This window comes from Papaver somniferum, chromosome 3, assembly GCF_003573695.1.
Source record: "Papaver somniferum cultivar HN1 chromosome 3, ASM357369v1, whole genome shotgun sequence".
In the NCBI taxonomy this organism is placed as follows: Eukaryota; Viridiplantae; Streptophyta; class Magnoliopsida; order Ranunculales; family Papaveraceae; genus Papaver; species Papaver somniferum.
In genome coordinates, this window is record NC_039360.1 from 49,551,576 (window position 1) to 49,568,884 (window position 17,309).

Here is a 17,309-nt window from a genome sequence, read left to right on the forward strand (position 1 = left end):
TGAACTAATCTAAAAACGATCTAGATACGAAAATTGCTAGATAGGGATCGGAAAGTTATACAGAATGATCTACTCGAACGTGTCATTTGGACACCGGGCGAAGAAGATATCATTTGAGATGCGTGGAGGGTAAAATAGTAATTTCGGATGTTATCCTTGTGGCTGCACGTGTCGAACCGATTGGGTGACTCAGAAAATAGGCTCGGCCTTATTTCTACACGTATCGTGAAGAGATTCATTTTCTCTTCTTTCTTCTTCTCGTTTCTTCTTTTCTTTCATTCTTCTTTTGTTCTTCTATTTCTGTGAATCAGAGATGAGTTTGAGAATTTTGTTGAGAGAATCAATTCACGAGGAAGAACTGATGTAGTAGAAATTATTACTGGTGGCGACGAGGAGCTGATGGTGGTGTTGATGTACTATTTAGCATATTTAGGGTTTCTCGGAGAGATGATTAGAGTTCGAATTAAAAATGAATTCATGGGTTCTTGCTAGAACTAAAGATGGGTTTTGTGAGTAATAGTTATGAAAATGAAGATGAAATCAGATATTTGAGTAACCAGTTAATTAGGGTTTATGTGATATGAATTTGGAAGTGATATTAAGAAGAATTAGAAGATGAAATTGTGGTTTTAAAAGGTTGATTTGAGATGGGTTTTAATCAGGTAAGAACTAGTAATGTTTGCATGAGTTTAATTTCGATTTCAGTTACTCATGTTCTTCCCAAAATTTGGAAATTAGGGTTTCAGTGTTGAAGATTGGGAATTGAATTCAAGTGAAGAGGAGATTGAATACAGTTGTCTGAGTATTACCGAATTGAGGTAATGTTCTTATCATCAAATTTAGTTTAGTTATTCATTTTAGTTTTGAGTTCTTAATGTTGTGGGTGATATAAGAATTGAGAAAGGGTTTATTGTGGATGTGAAATTATAAATCACTGTTAGTGGTGGTGTTGAATTACTCGAAAGATTGTTAGGTTGCAGGGAGAAACAGAGCCGATGGTGGTAAGAGATTAATCAGATTATGGATAATGGGTTTGTTGATGAACTTGAGATGTTAATGTATGAATTGGAGTTGAACTGAATTTGGAGGTAATGGAGTTGGTTTGTTTGTGTGGGTTGTTAAGAAGAAAATATGTGTTAGAATTATGCAGGGTTGAGTTTTATGAACTGAAATGGGTTAGTTTGATTGAATTACATTGATTAAGGGTTTGGGAATTGTTTCAAATGGACTTGAAATTGCAGGGCATGTCAGGTTAACTATGAATGAAGGATATTGGTTGCTAATATGTAATTGTAGGTAGATGAATTTGTATTTAGTGGAAGCTGTGTAGATTAATGGAACTGCAGATGTGTTCGGCTTCTACAGGACATGGATGTTACTTTAAATGAAACTAGGATTTAGTATGTGTATGTGTTAGTATGACCTGGAAATGGGATTTGATGTTGAGTCAAGATCATGGTGCTGAATGAGATGAAATGATGTTGCTGTTGAAGGACAGTTAGTTCTGGCAGTGATGTTGAAGAGAAGTGATAGTGTTGAACTGAGTTCAGTTGAAGTAGATTCTGTTTTGGTTACAACTTGTAAGCGTGAGTGGATGATCAAGATGTTGCTTAAAGCTGCAATTGCAGGTAGGCACAATTTGTTTTTGTTGTTAGAACTTGAAGTTTATTTGATGATAATTGATGTATTATTAGTTTTGAAGTTAATCTTGAGTTAGAATTATAGAGTTTAGAGTTGTGTTGCACATGATGGTGCATTAGTGTTTCTTGGCCTGAGCAATGGCTCTGGCATGTGCAAGGGTTAGACCTTATGCATTTCAGCCTAGTCTGATATCTGAATCTAGCTGACTCAGTCCATCTGACTGAGTCAAATCGTTTTGTATAAGGTTGACCCACTGAGTCACTGGTATTGACTCAGTTGACCGATTCATATTTGACCATTGACCCTGGACTGTGACCCTTGACTGACGTTGACTGTTAGAGACTCATTGACTGTTAGATTGACTTTTATATTGACCGTTAGTTTGACCGTCAGTTGACCCAGTTAGACCAGGCCTTAGATTAATGGGCTGGGTTGTTGGACTTGGGCTTAGTACCATGTATTCATAGTTTAATGTTTTGGACCTCTTGTGGTCTGAATTAGACTTTGATTTCTTCTACAAAGTTGTAGATGTCCATAAGACCTAGCTATTAGACTATAAAACCAACCTAATTGAATTAGTGAACCTTAGATGTGCTAAAGATAGATAAAAAAAGGTGTAGAACAATAAATGGGCTTAGAATTATTAGTTAGATTTGTATAATTCTTGTGTGAGCCATTTTGGCTAGATTTTTAGAGTTCTTGTGTGATTAACAGTTAGTTATTAACAACAATCGATTTAAAGGGCGAACCAGTGGATCATGGATCTCGAGGTAGACGTGGCTTGTCGTCAAAAGAGGTGGGAATGCATTTGATTCTTTTGTAATCATTATTGTTTCTTTTAGAAAAGTTTATGCTTAACAAAATCATGACTTGTATGTGCGTGCATTCCATGATTTGTTTAAAATGCATTATGATCATTGTTGATTCTGTGAATCTTTCCACGATTTGGAAAGGACTTGTAATTTTTTTTTGTCAATATGAATTGTTATGGGAAATGAGAATTTCCACTTGTGGTATATATGATACTCTCCTTCACAATTATACCTAGAGCTTTTATTGAATAGAGTTAGTCACCATGGTCTTGGTGGCATCCATAACTATGTAAGTGTGAATTGCCGGTTAGGAATTCACAACCATATTAGTACATTGTTTGAAGAAGGAGTTTTTCCATATACATGCATGTTATTTATGTGACTTAGTCACTGTTCAATGTTTCGGAAAAACTTGTATTGTTTTTTAACTCTTGCTTATGATTACTTAGAAGTCAAATGTTAATTATTCCCACTTTCAGTTTCAATGACAGATCAGAGTTGCGCAGCGAAAGCTTCAAGGGTTGTGTTCGCTAGTTGATTAACTTCTTCTATGTTTGTTATATTGTAAATTCTATTTGTAAACCATATGACTATTATCTATGTATTATTTGAGAGAAGCATTTGTATATATATATATTTCAGAGCGGGGCTAGTTTTGGGTTAAGATTTATAGCAGATTTCTGATTAATATTTATGATGGGGTTGTAGTAAATAGTGGTAAAAAGATTCGTTTCAGACTTGTGAAGGAAATGAAATTTTTAGATTTTTAAAAAAAAAATATATATATATATACAAAAAATATTAACAATGGGCGAGAGGTACTGGGACTAAGGATTTGGCCGAATTCACTACAAAGGGTTCATTCATATATTCTTTGACAATTTAAAACTCAATAAAATTAACATGGACTCTGATTTTGCCAAGATAGATTCTCAAAACATCGATTGTAAGTCCTAAGCATGATGTATCAAAACAACTAAGCTAAGCATACATCATCAAATTAAATAACAACCAATTAATTCAAATCATATTTCAATTTTAAATTAATGCAAAAGTCATAAAAAAGAATAAAATGAATTTACCCGTGTATGAAATTCACCCTCCTCAGTCGTCCCAGTGTTGGGTTTAGCTCATCATGATAAAAACACGCTCGAAATATTTATTTATTTCTCAAATGATGTTTACAATGAAGAGAAGAAGAGAAAATGGTGTAAAACTGTAATCTGCGACGCACAAAAAGCGTCACAGAATGAACGATAAAACACAAGTGCTGCTGATTTTTGGAATGCACTACGACCCACTGCTGTGCGTCTTAGACACTGTTGATAAACCACTGTTCTTGCGAGTCTGTTCTTCGTGTTCTTGGTGTTCTTCATCATCAGCAGCAGCAGAAACAGAGTTTCATCAACTCTTGATTTCTGCTTCTCTGGACCTTCTCTCGACCCCAAACTCTCGACCCTTTTTTCTGAGTCCCCAGCACCTTATATATACTCAGAGGATCAACATAACTCGAGTTTAATTCCTGTATCTTCTCCATTATTGTTTTTATTCTCCACGAGATAATTTCCTTCTTTGCGAAGATTTTATTCCTTCTTTTCTTCTCTTCTTGCCCGTGTCTACAACTGTCAAGATATCTTTAGGATAACAATGAATCAAAACCGAATATATCCTCTGCTTTCCTTCCCACGTAACTCCCAAAAATAGCAGAGAGACATCCAAATTATGCTCTCTTCCCTGTCTCGTGATATCTTCATATCTGATCGCATTTAATGTTGTTAACAATCCTGTTGTGATACGACGCAATATTTCCAGCTCATTATACACAGTTGAGAACCAAAATTTTCCCTCCAAAACAAATTTTTAAATGAGGAAGAAAAGGACGCCCCTTAATCAACAGTTGTGGTGCAAATATCAACGAAGGTGCCCCTTCGTAATTGAGTGCCCCTTAACCAATGATGAGAGTCTGATTACCAAATGTCCTCCAAGAGTGCCCCGGGCAATTTTTCTAGCCGATTTTTCCAAAAATGTTTATTTCCAAAAAATACCTAAAAACACACAAAACACCATAATAAGGACAAAAACAAGTACTAACAATACGATACATTGAGGACAAATTAGACACAAAAATGCGTCTATCAATTTCTTAATTGAAAGTTTAAATGCTTGTTTTAGATTCGTAGTGCCTCTTTATTTAGTTAATCTTTTGGATTAGTTAGCTGCTAGATTTGGGGGCGCTACATCTAGTGTCTGTAGCGGCTTAATACAGTGTGGTGTTCAAACTGGACTAGGTCCCCGGGTTTTTTCTGCATTTGCGGTTTCCTCGTTAACAAAATTCCGGTGTCTGTGTTATTTCTTTTGCGCATTATATTTTGTTATATAATTGAAATATCACAGGTTATGTATTAGATCAATCAATTAGAATATCCAACCTTTGGTTGTTGATTTACATTGATTGACACTTGGACATTGGTCTTATGTACCATCCAAGTTATATCTCTGGGATTTAATCAAGACTCGCAGATTTCCATTTGCTTGAGTAAGAATTAAATCGAGAGATAGAGATATTATACTATTTGATATACTTTATTCTATATTGAGCCTGACTGTCTAGTTGATTATTTACAAAGTGTATTGGAGTAAGTCCTCTCAGATTGCCAAATGAATTGTTGGGTGTGGTTGTTAGACACCCCGCATTTTCAGTGGTACTCCAGTCACTGTTCCCGTTTCCAACAGTGGCGCTACTGATAATACCCCTCAAATCAACAATACCGGTGTCCATGCTGAAACCAACATTGGTACAGGAAACAATACTCTCTTCGTCCGAGCTCCTAAAGAAATCAGAGAAGATCCACCTACCATAGATGATCTCATGAAGGTCCAAGAGACTCTCGCCAAAAATCAGATTGACATGGCTACCACTCAGAAGGAGTTATGCACTTATCTTAAAACTCTCACATACAATATGTCAGAGAAAATCCAGGAGAAAGTTAGTCAAAGAAACATCTCCGGCTGCTGATCCCGAAATCTCTCCAACCCACATGGTAGATGATGATGAAATCCGCAAAGTTACAGATGACCCACCAGCAAAGGAATCTACAGGTTTCATCACTCGTGAAGACCTGAAACGCTTTCTGGAGCCTCAAGGAAAAGGCAAGACATCATCTGTCCACCGTCACCAACCTCCCTATCCTTCTACTATAAAAAGAGTTCCTCTTTCGAAAGGTTATACTTCTCCAAAGTGCACACTTTTTGAGGGAACAGGCAATACTTGAGATCATGTCTCTAGGTTATTGGAATCATTGGGCGAGCATGAGTACAACCATGTTGTCCGCTTGAAGGAGTTTTCAAAATCCTTAACTAGCAGAGTATACACATGGTACAACAACATCATACCAAGAAGCATCACTAGTTGGGGAGAATTGATTAATGCTTTCTGCAGAAAGTACTTCTTCATTTCAGAACAAGTCACCCTCTCAGACCTGGGAAGAATTTTTCAGAGAAACAATGAACATCCCAATGATTACGTGAAAAGGTTCATAGTACAAGCTTTGTGGTGATCTGAATGTCACTGAACCACAACTCGTAGACTTGTACATAAATGGAATGACCCCGGTGTACAGAGTTTTACTAAAAAATCTCTGATTCCAGGCTTTCTCAGAACTTCGTAAAGCAGGAAAACTATCAGCGACTACTGAACCTGCTTTACTGGAAAGAGAAAAGTCTGCAAAGGTCGAGGAAACTTGTAGCAGATGACGCCTGGTCAACAATCAATACGATCTCCAACCTTCAACAAATATTGTTGTTGAAAGGAATGAAAGGAAAGCCGAGACGCATCATCAGAACGCTTCTCCAACATCCCAAGCTCCCCCGAAGGCGCAAAGAAAAGATAACCAATCCTTGAATGCACAAACCTCGACCCGGCATCAACGAATGGGGAAATAATCAGACAGACTCAAACTTCCCTCTTCTCATGAAGGAGTGATCGAGTTACTGGAAGTATGGGTTCCATATGGTGCAGTCAAATTGTCGTTCATTAGGTGAGAGCCAACTGAAGAAGAAATGGAGAATCCTGGGTATTGTCGCCTTCATAGGTTCATCAATCATCCAAAAAGTAACTGCAATATTGAAGCGCATCTTCAAAGTGAAGGTTGAGTCATAATAGCTTCAACTGGTAACTTAAGGAGTACACAGAACCCTGTCCCAATCAAGACCTTCACTCTCTCTGAACAACCTATCAAAAAGGCAGTTCAATCCTTGATCGAACATATATGTGAATTACTCAATATGTTGAAGGCACAAAGGAGATACATGTTCACAGTACTGAATCACATAGTGTCATCAAGTCCATTTCGGAATACTTCACAAGCCTCCAACCACATACAAAGAGATGTACGACTGGGGACTGCTTACCACAGTCAATCTCAGAAGAAATAAATTTGGAAGAATGTTGATCGATGCTGACACCGTCATCAACAACATTCCACTAAAAACCATCATATCCACAGGCATCACTCGACAATAATCTACTCATGCTCCCAACTCAATCAGAGACCACGAAGGAACGCTCAGATATGCTTATGGCTATATCACACTCAAAGTTAAAATAGGTTCAACCTGGAAAGAAACCAAGTTTCACATAATCAGGAAGATCCAAGATATGATACGATCCTCAAACGAGCGTGGATCCACGCTGAAAAGATGGCTACTGACAAAGCGTCTTTGGTTGCACATCTCTCCAACGAAGAAAGTTCTGATCCAGAAGATTTGGCAGACGTTCCATCGTCATAGCACTTGGAAGAATTTCGAACTTCGACGAGGTTGAAACAAGAACCTGCAAAATATGCATAGACATTCATCAAGAGGTTCCGCACTCAGGCAAGTCTCATTCCTCCCATGTCTATGTCAATTATTTCCTCACATGTTATCCTAACATGAGGACTCAATTCTTCTAGCAACTCTTCTATTGCAAGACGTTATGAATGGGTAGCTTCACCACATTAATATTTTACCAAGTGGTTGAATCTGACACCTCTCTGAATCGAGCATCGCACTGAGACATTCATTACTGAGATGATGTCCAAGCTTGGGAAAGAACACTTTGGGCGTTTTTCCATAGCCTTGCAGGAGTGTCCATGTGTGTCACAAAACCAGAAAGTCTGCACAAGTATTGAATACCACTACCACAACTAAAGGAATGTTGAATCAACAAAAGATACTCGAGATCGAGATGCTCAATCCTAAGAAATTCGACGTTGAAGGAGTGTGAGGCTTCAATTCTCAAGCAGTTAAGAAAATCCCTACAACTGTCAATCATCTACTTCTCCAAGGCCAACTGAAAGTCAAAAAAACTCTCAAATCTGAGTGCTACATTCTTCAGAAGCCTTCAAACTGTACTTCCAATCAAAGAGTACACCTTAGATAATAACGCCTCTAGCTTCAACTCAAATATCTCGACGATGACACACTGATTAAATACCAGCGCGATCAAAGTGTAACTGAACTATAATCGATAAGTCTTCACTATCCCATGATAAGACTTCTCAAGAAGATGCAACACCATTCATCCATGGATAGCATAAACTCCTTCAACATGCACTGGGGACTTTATGGAGAGATCGATTCAAATATATTTCAATAAATGATATCCACATGAAAAGTTATTGCAACCTGATGTGATTCTATGAAACTTCATCAATGGGACCTATCTATATCACAAGCTCCTGCACGACTAAGGAACTTCCTCTCTTCACCAATCACATCCATAATGAAGACGGCTACTGCTATCTGCCGCAACAACATCGACTCAGTGATGAAGCAGGTTCACAGTAAAAGTCATAAGAATTTGGGTTAAACTCCCAGCACATCTTCATCTTAGGGATGCTCAAACTCACCAACTAGTTCGTGCATGTAAAGGCTCACTGGATGGAGGAGAAAAGGCTATGTCGATAATCATGGTTCTAGCCTTTTCGGTCTCTGGAGCAACTCCGACCATAATATCGGCATCAACAAGGATATTTGGAGGAATTTCGTCCATGGTCTCAACATAAAAAACGTCTCAGGAGCAACATCGTCATGACATGGCTTCATCAACTAACCATTCTCTGAAGTGTTCCACATGAAGTGGACTTCTCAAAGCACTAATGATTCATGAAAATGCAGGGGTCTAACAACCACACCCAACAATTCATTTGGCAATCTGAGAGGACTTACTCCAATACACTTTCTAGAGAATCAACTAGACAGTTAGACTCAATATAGAATAAAGTATATCAAAGAGTTTAATATCTCTAACTCTTAATTCAATCCGCAATCAGCAAATAGAAATTTACGGTACCAAAGACCAATGTTCAAGTTTCAATCAATGTAAATCAACAACCAAAGGTTGGATATTCTAACTGATTAATTTTAACGCACAACCTGTGATATTTCAATTATATAATAGAATATAATGCGGAAAAGAAATAACACAAACATCAGAATTTTGTTAACGAGGAAACCGCAAATGCATAAAAACCCCAGGACCTAGTCCAGATTGAACACCACACTGTATTAAGTCACTATAGACAATATCCTACCACCAATTCACTTCGGAATTAACTGTAGTTGAACCCTAATCAATCTCACACTGATTTAAGGTACAATTGCGCTCCTTACATCCCTGATCCCAGCAGGATACTACGCACTTGATTCCCTTAGATGATCTCACCTACAACTAAGAGTTTCTACGATCCAAAGTCGAAGACTTGATAAACAAATTTGTCTCACACAGAAAAGTCTGTAGGATTGAATAAATCTGTCTCCCGCAGAAATACCCAAGATTTTTTGTTTCGTCTTTTGATAAATCAAGGTGAACAAGACCCAATTCATAAACCGAACTTATATTCCCGAAAAACAGCCTAGTATTATCAATCACCTCAGAATAAACTTAATCGACTAGCGAAACAAGTTATTGTGGAATCACAAACGATAAGACGAAGGTATTTGTGATTACTTTTCTATCTTGCCTATCGGAGATATAAATCTCAATCCAATTTTACAATTGCAATCAATCACGATAGAAACAACAAGATCAGATCACGCAACAACAAAGAGAATAGTTGGGTCTGGATTCACAATCCCAATGAAGTCTTCAAGTCGTTAACCTACAGGGTCTCGAGAAGAAACCTAAGGTTAAAGGAGAATCGACTCTAGTTATGCAACTAGTAACACACAGGAGGTGTGGGGATTAGGTTTCCCAGTTGCTAGAGTTCTCCTTTATATAGTTTTCAAATCAGGGTTTGCAATCCAAGTTACCTTGGTAACAAAGCATTCAATAATCACTGTTAGATGAAAAACCTGATTCAACCAAGCTAATATCTTTCAACCATTAGATCGAACTTAGCTTGTCACGCATAAATGAAATGGACCCTCATTTAAGTTTATGTAACCGTACCTAAACGTGTACACCATGTTGGTTCACAAATAGTTAACCGAGGTTAGCCATATGATTACTCTCATATCAACCTTATTCATCTTAACCATAACTAGTTTAAATGACTCAAATGAAACTAGTTAAAGAGTTGTTCAATTGCTATATTCTCATGGATTTATACACCAACAAAATTAAAGCAAAATCGGTTTGATTCACTTGAATCAATCATGAACATTATAGTCACGGTTAGCAAAAATTGCATTCCTTACAACTTAAATATTTAAGTTCATGAACTGACCTATTTGATAAAGTAACCAGCTTAAGTATGCGTACGGGTATGCGTACTAAAGCAACCAGATTTGAGTTGGTTTAGTTTCCAAACTTAGTAGAAATTTTCGGTTCGAAAACTTCCGCCAGTATGCATACGGGTACACATACTTAAGGTGACTAGTTAAAAGCTTGTTAATTCGCAAACTCAGCATAATTTTTCGGTTCGAAAATTTCCGCCATTATGCGTACGGGTACGCATACTTAACCTGTCTCCTTCATTTATACACTAATGTGCGAACACACTATATATACTTATATCTAAAGATGGTTACATAATCTCAACTCTTTATTTCAATCATTGAAATATTCTTCTATAATGATAATAGCTGTGTTCACACATTATTAGCATCAAAGCAATTTTCAAGATATTGTAATAATCATTATCGAAACATTCCAAGTCTTACACCAAATGATTGTATCATACAAACTATGTAAGATGTTAATCGGAAATTTTCTCATGATATAAGATGAACTTGGTCGAAGCGAAAGCTTACCAAAACATATTTCGAGAAATATGTACGCGAGATATACTCAGCTCGAAATCTCAAATGTGTATAGAGAAAACTATGTAGTAACACGACTTATGTATCAATATAGGAGATAGAGTAGAAATAGACTTTCCAAGTGATATATGAGTTTAAGTCTCCACATACCTTTTGTCGATGAAGTTTCACAAGCTCTATTCGTCTTCAAGTGGTAAGCGTCGTGAAGTCTAAGATCAACTACACAAACTATGTCCTAGTCCGAGACATCTATAAATAGGTGTTGATAGGTAGAAATGGGTAAGAGAAGCAAGTCCAAGCCACATCAAGCCCTCCCCCTCCGAGGTGAAGATAGAGAATGGATGAGTTATGAATGAATCCCTAAATATCATTTCTCCCCTTTTATAATAATTCCTCCTCCTCTTCTTATGGATAAGCACCCATAAGATCAATATATTACGAAACTACAATTTCCTTTCCCTTAAGTTATTAGTAATCCCTAAAAGGCTTTCTTTATTCCTTGGACCACAGCCCAACTAGACTAACATGCTCTTTTTTGGGCTAGAGCTATCCCAACCTTGTGGGTTAGGTCTAGTCCCCAAGTCTTTCTATCATAAAAAGAATACCTAATAGGTTAAGGGGACTCCTTTTTTAAGGATAATTATTTTCATGTATCAACATTAGTCCCCTGACTGTTGACTGGTCGCATGCCAGGTCAACAGTCACATGTTGATTCGTCAATTAGCGGACACAACTGATGGAATTTTCTGACGAACGCATCCGCGCATGTTGAACCCTCTCATGTTAACTCCATCCTCATCTGATAGTTGGTTTACCTATTCTCAGGCGGACGTGTTTCTGATAACCAGGTTAGAGGAGGTACCTCGCCTGACAGCTCACAAGGAAACTATGTTTTTCTGGCAATTGTACTTTGCTCGTCCGCTGAATCTCCATCCGCTTGGGAATATTGGGTGGATTACATATACTCCAACCCCGGTCATGGGGGAAATGGTCCGCTATTGGGGCATACATGATGTCATAGCATCCTCTCGGTATAGAACTGTCCGCTGAGATCATCATAGTTTGGTGTCTTTATTTGCTCGTTGAATGATTGATCCTTTCATATTTTATTTGCTTGGGAGAGGCGACTTCAGTGCTGGAAGACGTGGTCGCGCTTAATGGTTTTCCCATTCATGGCAACACATCCAATTCTGAGGCTTGTATCTTCAAATCTATGAATAAAAGTGATAAGGATCTTCGAGATCATTTGGTTTTATCCAAGGAAGAGTCGATAAACTTCCAACTTTTAGACGAAGTTAAAGTCAAGGCTCCGGAGGAAAGGGGGGATAAAGAGGAACTAGGAGCTTCTTCCTGATGATGAACCTCATCAGTAGATTATTAGACTTTGCCTCCCTTTTTCGGATCAAAGAAGATGAGGCGTCCTTCCGCGCTGAAACAGTTGGCATCCTCTATGCAAGTTGGTAAAATACGATGAATAGTTTATATCCACGATTCCGAGTCCCCGGGACTATCATTCAAATCAATGTTTGTTGTGTTCCAATAATAATCCAATAAGATTATTGTATGTCAGTAATGGGTTTATCGTTTGCATCCTAGTAGGCGCAAGGTATTATTAGCGTGATATATGATAAAGGTGCGGGTGATAGAGAGGTTATTGACATTTTTATAATGCAGTCCCCGAGTGCCACAATGAACTGATTCTGAATCATATATGGCGGGTAAATTATGCTTTGCGCAGTTGCATATGTAGCTATTCAAAATGAGGCGCAAGTATATGAGAGTCACGATGTATGAAAAGGATGTTTACAGAGAGTGGTTACATATCGATCAGTTAGCTTAAGCGGACATATATTCTTGCAGAGAATAAGTGCGCGTAAATGTAAGTACTTCACTGTCTCATGAAAATGGTAAGTTGTTCATTTAGTAGGAATGTTTGTGATTAGTTATCACTCTCATGACCTATAGACTTATTGATAAGTGTAGGTACCGACTCCTACTCTTTAGGATATGTTAAGGCGGATGAATCCTCTCTTTCGGTAAGTGTTGAAGTTTCATTAATTTGTCGCTTTCGCTCTCTCTCTCTTTTGAAAACTTTAGGGTGGGTGAATGCTCAGTATGAGAGTTTTATGTAAGTGTTCAAGTGAAAGGCGGATGAGTGCAACCTGCGCGCCTCTTAAGCATATGATTCTGAAATTTTATTTAAGTGTTCGAGTGGAAGGCGGATGAGTGCATCCTGCGCGCCTTCTAGAATGAGTGTTCAAGTTGAGGGCGGATGAGTGCAATCTTCGCGCCTCTTAAGCATATGATTCTGAAATTTTATTTAAGTGTTCAAGTGGAAGGCGGATGAGTGCATCCTGCGCGCCTCCTAGAATGAGTGTTGAAGTTGAGGGCGGATGAGCGCAGTCCGGATAAGCGCTTAACTGGTTGACTTCTCATGTTATGCAAGTATTATCCTCTTGAAAATTGTCATGCGTGCCTATTTTGTGAGCGGTGTTTACCATGAGCACTCGACTGGTTTGACTATTCGTGCAAATTGTGTAAGTATAATTTATCTGTTGAGGAATGAAAATAGACGTCGACCGGCTTATGATGGAAGTTTACATGAGCGGAGTACTACCTTTTCCTTTGTTTCTTAAGCGACGTTGTTGTTGTTTGTTTTTTTTTTGTTTTTTTTTTACCATTCGAGCATGTGCAGGCGGACGAGTGTTGTATGCACGGGTCTGTATAGTCACTTGGTTAGATAGTATGGGGATTACTATACACGCCTAAGTTCGTGAAGTTGGCGGACGAGTATATGGTATTTAACTTGCTCGCCTCCCATGCAAGGGTTCTGGAGTGATTATGTATTTCTAGGGACAAGTCCCCCTCCCACTTTTTCTTTTCAGAAACATGAAACTTGTAAACCGATCAAAGGTGTATCCAAGCGGCGTTTGATGTATGTGCCTGTGCAAATATTTAGTATTTGGCATACGCGCCTACTGTTGGCGCTGGATATGGTAATTATTCATTTGGTTATCAGGCGCTTAGGGGATTGCTTAATGGTGCGGTAAAGTTGTTGTCGTGCTCTCTCATACGCTAGTCGGTATCGTTCATGAATGCACGAGTAGCTAACCATCCGTATCATTCAAGTATGATTTATCTAAGTCGATGGTGGATATGATTTTTGTAATCGTCCGCCGGACCATTCTTATGTCTTTGCCAACGCTATCTGCGCCTCTTGATTCATGATGTTTTGTTTTGCCGGGTGTTTGTCATACGCCTGACCATTCTTATGTCTTTGCTAACGCTATCCGCGCTTCTTGATTCATGATGTTTTGTATTTGCCGGGTGTTTGTCATACGCCAGACCATTCTTATGTCTTTGCTAACGCTATCCGCGCCTCTTGATTCATGATGCTTTGTATTTGCCGGATGTTTGTCATACGCCGGACCATTCTTATGTCTTTGCCAACGCTATCCGCGCCTCTTGATTCATGATGCTTTGTATTTGCCAGGTATTTGTCATACGCCAGACCATTTTTATGTCTTTACTCATTCACAATTCCTCTTCCCTTTTACTTGGCGGATTGGATCATGGTGCATTCAAGGCCATCATTCAAGAGCCGTCTTATCTCGTCACTCGGCTACTTTCATTTTATCACATCGCTTGAGTGCTTTCTTTTTATCGGTCGTACTCGCAGCCTAGTCATGCTCGGGGATTTATTCATTCATCATACTCGGGGATTGATTGGGGCTTTCATTCAATTTAGCCATACTCAGAGCTTGTATTCTTTCCAGCCATACTCCAGGCTTTTATACAATCTAGTTATACTCTGGGTTATCATTCAATCTAGTCATACTCAGGGCTTTTATTCATTTTATGGGCTGTACTCATAGCCTTTTCCGGAGCCTCGTCCTTTCTTAGACTATTGGTGCGCTTCATCTAAAGCCACGCACGGAGCCTAGCCCTTTCTTGGACTATTGGTGCGCTTCATCTAAAGCCACGCACGGAACCTAGCCGTTTCTTGGACTATTGGTGCGCTTCATCTAAAGCCACGCACGGAGCCTAGCCCTTTCTTGGACTATTGGTGCGCTTCATCTAAAGCCACGCACGGAGCCTAGACCTTTCTTGGACTATTGGTGCGCTTCATCTAAAGCCACGCACGGAGCCTAAACCTTTCTTGGACTATTGGTGCGCTTCATCTAAAGCCACGCACGGAGCCTAGCCCTTTCTTGGATTATTGGTGCGCTTCATCTAAAGCCACACATGGAGCCTAGCCCTTTCTTGGACTATTTTTCATTTCATAGGTTGTACTCGTAGCCTTTTCTCATTTCTCATGGTGCATTCGAGGCCACCTTTTCTCATTTCTCATCCATACTCATGGCTAGTTTTAACTCATGGCATTATCACGATTCAATTTCAAAAATTCAGGATGGGATGACATGGATACTTTATGCATACTTAGCTAAATCAGTAACATGGTGCCTTACATATGTAACTTGGATAATATACATGTTTCGCGGAACTCAAAGTATCAGTACACAAGTAAGCACTGTCTCAGAGCATTCTCGGTTTAATACATGAAACCGAAATATATATTCATAATGGCAAGATCATCTTACATGCTAAGAGGAAATATAAATGTGAGATTATATAGTTATGCTTTGCCTGCCACATGCTCTTGACTATAAAATAACACTGAAAGGCAATGCGCCGAAACATTTGATATTAAAATTTCAAACCAAATGGCGTAACCATGTATGTCCAGGTGATAGGGTGCCACTATGCACGTATGAGATATAGGTCATGCAATTGGGTGATGGGTACGACCAGTGGTAGTAAAGCGGAAAATGCTTATTATGCTTGCACTTACAAAAGTGAAACATGAAAATTGCATGAAACAGAAGAAATCTTTGGGTATAAAAGAAGTCATAAGCACCATAACATGAGGCGAGTGGGTGTATCATCCATTTATAATTAACTTGTGCTACTCACGGCAGCATACAGGCGGGCTGAGTAATTTTAAGTTCTAAAGTAAAACCAGCTAAGCATGCTGAATCACAAAGTTTGCCCGAGGAGCCAAAACAACATAGCCACATAGACATATTCATGGATAGTTAATGAGCAAGAACATCACAAATCAGTGGATAATAGATGAGGGTTTGGGTTAGTTAAGAATTACCGTAAAAGCAACCATGGCAGTCGATTCAGAACTTTCCCCACAGGTGTTTGACACGCTCGAGTTAACCTCCTAGCATAGAACAGGGAAGGTGTGAGATGGTGGTCAGGCTAGGGCACGAATGCTGAAACAGTGACGCGGTGCTAGCTTGCTGCGGCTCTTCATAGAACAGTTAGAAGAGTTTTCTTCTTCTTGGGGCAGGGATAATCCCGTAGAGATGAGAAACGCGGGTGGAGTCAACTTCCAAATAATCTAGGTGCTTCAGCTTGTGTTCATGTAGATTCTAGTCATGATCTTGTTGCAGCGGCTGAAATTTCTGGACGTACTTCATCCTCTTTTCCCATCATCAGTTGAAGTAAAGCGCAAAAAACCTGTCGAACTGACTCTATAAAATCACAACTATTGCATTAGGCTTCAAAATTTTATGCTTAAAAATTCATCTTGGTTCTTCCTTTTTGCAGCCGATCATGAGATTCAAGACAAGATCATATCGATGCTTGGTAAAATTAATCAAGTGACAAAACCTACACATGCAACTAAGAGACATGCATATATCATAGAAAGCAGATATCCACATTCAAGCACACTAGCCTAGGCTTTCATGCCCCCTTTTTTTTGTGTGTGCAGGATGAACGCGTAAACTCCTAACAGATAACAGATAAGCAACATGCGAATTCCACGATCGTGAAGGATGTTTCCGGTTTACATAAGACATACTACTAATATGAACATGCGAGTATATTCATCATGCTTTATATATATAAACTCTATAAAATTTTATCAACGTGTATTGGCAGGCTTAATAATTTTACTCTACGAAATAAAGCTAGCTAAGGATGCTGAAGTTGTACATATAGATCGGCGAATACACACATCTTAAAATAGCAGCAAACCCGAGGACTCCAAAGTAACATTTTATCAGGCATGAAGTTTCGTCATGCTTGCAGACATGCATTTTGTATTGATCTAATATACACCGTTGTGAAGGAAGCACAAATTCTAGGGGCGATGATCAGACAGGCGATAGGATTATTCAAGTGGTGCTGCATAGAACTTCAGGCATGTGAAATAAGGCTTAAAAGGGAACTTCTAGTGTTAATGAAGTTTTAGGCGCATACTTAGTTAATTTGGTCAGATGGCAAACCTATATGAAAGATGTTCATAGTGCGGTAGCAGAGCAGGGGCTATTTCATGTTAAAAGGGTGACACACGTTTCATGTTAGAAGTACAGTGTCATACATCATTCTAATACAAGGAATTTTTATGACAAATTGTTTTTAAGCAACGGAGGTGATCTAAATCTATGCAGCAAGTACCAATATAATCAAGACAGCATAACACGACTATCCAAGAGACACAAAGTAAGATTTAAGGCATATGAAATGAGGCAGAAAGACAAATACTGATGCTGTGCCATGCTGTTAGGTGGATGAGAGCTTATGGTGTATATACAA

General features: G+C 38.7%; 1 long non-coding RNA gene across 2 annotated transcripts; it reads left to right on the top strand.

Annotated features, from left to right (window-relative positions):
- The first annotated feature begins 250 nt into the window (after positions 1–250).
- On the top strand, positions 251–3,145 carry LOC113356103. 2 transcript variants are annotated; one of them, XR_003362835.1, is made up of 3 exons: positions 251–1,628; positions 2,356–2,437; positions 2,933–3,145. It is a non-coding gene; the product is annotated as an uncharacterized LOC113356103 (long non-coding RNA). The 2 variants fall into 2 exon arrangements; XR_003362834.1 differs by having other exon boundaries at positions 2,384–2,437.
- The last annotated feature ends 14,164 nt before the right edge of the window (positions 3,146–17,309 follow it).